The 3,118-nt window shown below is 43.0% G+C and overlaps 1 long non-coding RNA gene across 5 annotated transcripts; it reads left to right on the top strand.

Annotated features, from left to right (window-relative positions):
- The first annotated feature begins 308 nt into the window (after nt 1-308).
- Nucleotides 309-2,810, top strand: LOC127932418 (uncharacterized). 5 transcript variants are annotated; one of them, XR_008145221.1, is made up of 3 exons: nt 309-1,770; nt 1,851-2,235; nt 2,555-2,810. It is a non-coding gene; the product is annotated as an uncharacterized LOC127932418 (long non-coding RNA). The 5 variants fall into 5 exon arrangements; XR_008145223.1 differs by having other exon boundaries at nt 2,478-2,560; XR_008145222.1 differs by lacking the exon at nt 2,555-2,810 and adding an exon at nt 2,401-2,483.
- The last annotated feature ends 308 nt before the right edge of the window (nt 2,811-3,118 follow it).

Here is a 3,118-nt window from a genome sequence, read left to right as displayed (position 1 = left end):
ATACAGTCATGGGAATACAGAGAGTCCATGGGAGTGATATAACATCAGTCAGAAAGAAGCATACAGTCAGAAAGAGAGCCATGGGAGTGATATCTAACATACAGTCAGAAAGAGAGCCATGGGAGTGATATCTAACATACAGTCAGAAAGAGAGCCATGGGAGTGATATCTAACATACAGTCAGAAAGAGAGCCATGGGAGTGATATCTAACATACAGTCAGAAAGAGAGCCATGGGAGTGATATCTAACATACAGTCAGAAAGAGAGCCATGGGAGTGATATCTAACATACAGTCAGAAAGAGTCAGAAAGAGAGCCATGGGAGTGATATCTAACATACCGCACTAGACTTTTGTTCCCTGAATCAAACAAAGGAAACGGTTGTTTTTCCCTTCCACATGATAAGTATGTATCTGTCTTTAGGAGATCTGTATATATACAATGCATTGTGTGTTATACATATGTACATATATAGTATGTGTTTTTCTTCCATCTGTCAAGTTAGAATGGTGAGGTTAGTTTGTGTCGTTACATTCAGTTTTAATGATGAGAATGTAGATGATAAATCAAAAAGAGGTATCCAAAAGGAAAGAAATGGGGATTATAGGATTTAACAGATTGACCTTCGGCCTCTGAGCATCTCTAGTTTTAAAAAAAATGAAAGAGAAGAGACGAGGAAACCGAGCTCCAGATATAGATGAAGATATTTTCTCTCTCGTGACTTCAGGATCAAACGAGATCCCACAATGAATTCTAGAATGTGAATTAGTGTTCCTTTCACTCCCAATCACCTCCTTCTCTCTTTATCTCTGGCTCCAGGGAGGGACTGAAGGAGAGACCCGTCTTAAAAAGTCCCCAGAACAAGAAAAAAAAGAAGCTATGACACGTCCACTATGTGCTACATGCCGTGTGAGGGATAGAAGAGGAACTAACAGAGGAAACAGCACGTGGAGCATCAAGAGGACAGGAACTAACAACGCCATGGAGGCTGTCAAGCTTTACATGGATTTATATTCTGAGGTATTCTGCGTTGTAAGGTTTATTTTTTGAAGTTGTTGCACACCAACACCATACAATGACAATAGACGAGACAATGAAACGAATCAATTCCTTTCCCCGTGAAATTGGCGGTCTATTTTTTTTTACAATCCTTGCTGTTTATAAAGCACTGAAAGAAAATAGGTATTTGGCTGAAATCGTGTGGTAATTAGTTAACAAAGGGCTGTATAAAGAAGAGCTAAGTCAAAGTGGTCAAAGTCTGGCTTTCAAGAATGGATATCATATCCCTCTTTGGCCAGAGTAGAGAGTAAGTATTGGGTTCACACACAGACGGTCGGCAGATCTCTTTTCTTAGTACTGATCTACGAATGTACATGACTGGAAATTCTTCTTCAACTGTAAAACAGGGTTCATCTTATTCGCCACATGTTCTTTCCCAGAGCTGCTCAAAAACACCTGGCAGGTGTCCCTCTGACATCTGGTTGATCTGTGGTCCTGAGTCAGAGCTGCTCTAGAAGTCTGAACTAAAACACCTGGCAGGTGTCCCTCTGACATCTGGTTGATCTGTGGTCCTGAGTCAGAGCTGCTCTAGAAGTCTGAACTAAAACACCTGGCAGGTGTCCCTCTGACATCTGGTTGATCTGTGGTCCTGAGTCAGCGCTGCTCTAGAAGTCTGAACTAAAACACCTGGCAGGTGTCCCTCTGACATCTGGTTGATCTGTGGTCCTGAGTCAGAGCTGCTCTAGAAGTCTGAACTAAAACACCTGGCAGGTGTCCCTCTGACATCTGGTTGATCTGTGGTCCTGAGTCAGAGCTGCTCTAGAGACTGTCTGAACTAAAACACCTGGCAGGTGTCCCTCTGACATCTGGTTGATCTGTGGTCCTGAGTCAGAGCTGCTCTAGAAGTCTGAACTAAAACACCTGGCAGGTGTCCCTCTGACATCTGGTTGATCTGTGGTCCTGAGTCAGAGCTGCTCTAGAAGTCTGAACTAAAACACCTGGCAGGTGTCCCTCTGACATCTGGTTGATCTGTGGTCCTGAGTCAGAGCTGCTCTAGAAGTCTGAACTAAAACACCTGGCAGGTGTCCCTCTGACATCTGGTTGATCTGTGGTCCTGAGTCAGCGCTGCTCTAGAAGTCTGAACTAAAACACCTGGCAGGTGTCCCTCTGACATCTGGTTGATCTGTGGTCCTGAGTCAGAGCTGCTCTAGAAGTCTGAACTAAAACACCTGGCAGGTGTCCTGAGTCAGAGCCTCTGACATCTGGTTGATCTGTGGTCCTGAGTCAGAGCTGCTCTAGAAGTCTGAACTAAAACACCTGGCAGGTGTCCCTCTGACATCTGGTTGATCTGTGGTCCTGAGTCAGAGCTGCTCTAGAAGTCTGAACTAAAACACCTGGCAGGTGTCCCTCTGACATCTGGTTGATCTGTGGTCCTGAGTCAGAGCTGCTCTAGAAGTCTGAACTAAAACACCTGGCAGGTGTCCCTCTGACATCTGGTTGATCTGTGGTCCTGAGTCAGAGCTGCTCTAGAAGTCTGAACTAAAACACCTGGCAGGTGTCCCTCTGACATCTGGTTGATCTGTGGTCCTGAGTCAGCGCTGCTCTTCAGTCAAACCCTTTTAATACACTGCTGCAGTATCTGATAGTATCTCCACACGACGACAAACCAGAACCAAAGAATACAGAAGAATACAGAAGAATACAGAAGGATACAGAAGAATACAGAAGAATACAGAAGAATACAGAAGAATACAGAAGGATACAGAAGAATACAGAAGGATACAGAAGAATACAGAAGGATACAGAAGGATACAGAATACAGAAGAATACAGAAGGATACAGAAGAATACAGAAGGATACAGAAGAATACAGAAGAATACAGAAGAATACAGAAGAATACAGAAGGATACAGAAGAATACAGAAGAATACAGAAGAATACAGAAGAATACAGAAGGATACAGAAGAATACAGAAGAATACAGAAGAATACAGAAGAATACAGAAGGATACAGAAGAATACAGAAGGATACAGAAGAATACAGAAGAATACAGAAGGATACAGAAGAATACAGAAGAATACAGAAGAATACAGAAGAATACAGAAGAATACAGAAGAATA

This window comes from Oncorhynchus keta, chromosome 10 (genome assembly GCF_023373465.1).
Source record: "Oncorhynchus keta strain PuntledgeMale-10-30-2019 chromosome 10, Oket_V2, whole genome shotgun sequence".
Lineage (NCBI taxonomy): Eukaryota > Metazoa > Chordata > Actinopteri > Salmoniformes > Salmonidae > Oncorhynchus > Oncorhynchus keta.
Note: the sequence above shows the minus strand (reverse complement) of the source record. Positions and strands in the feature narration are given on the sequence as shown.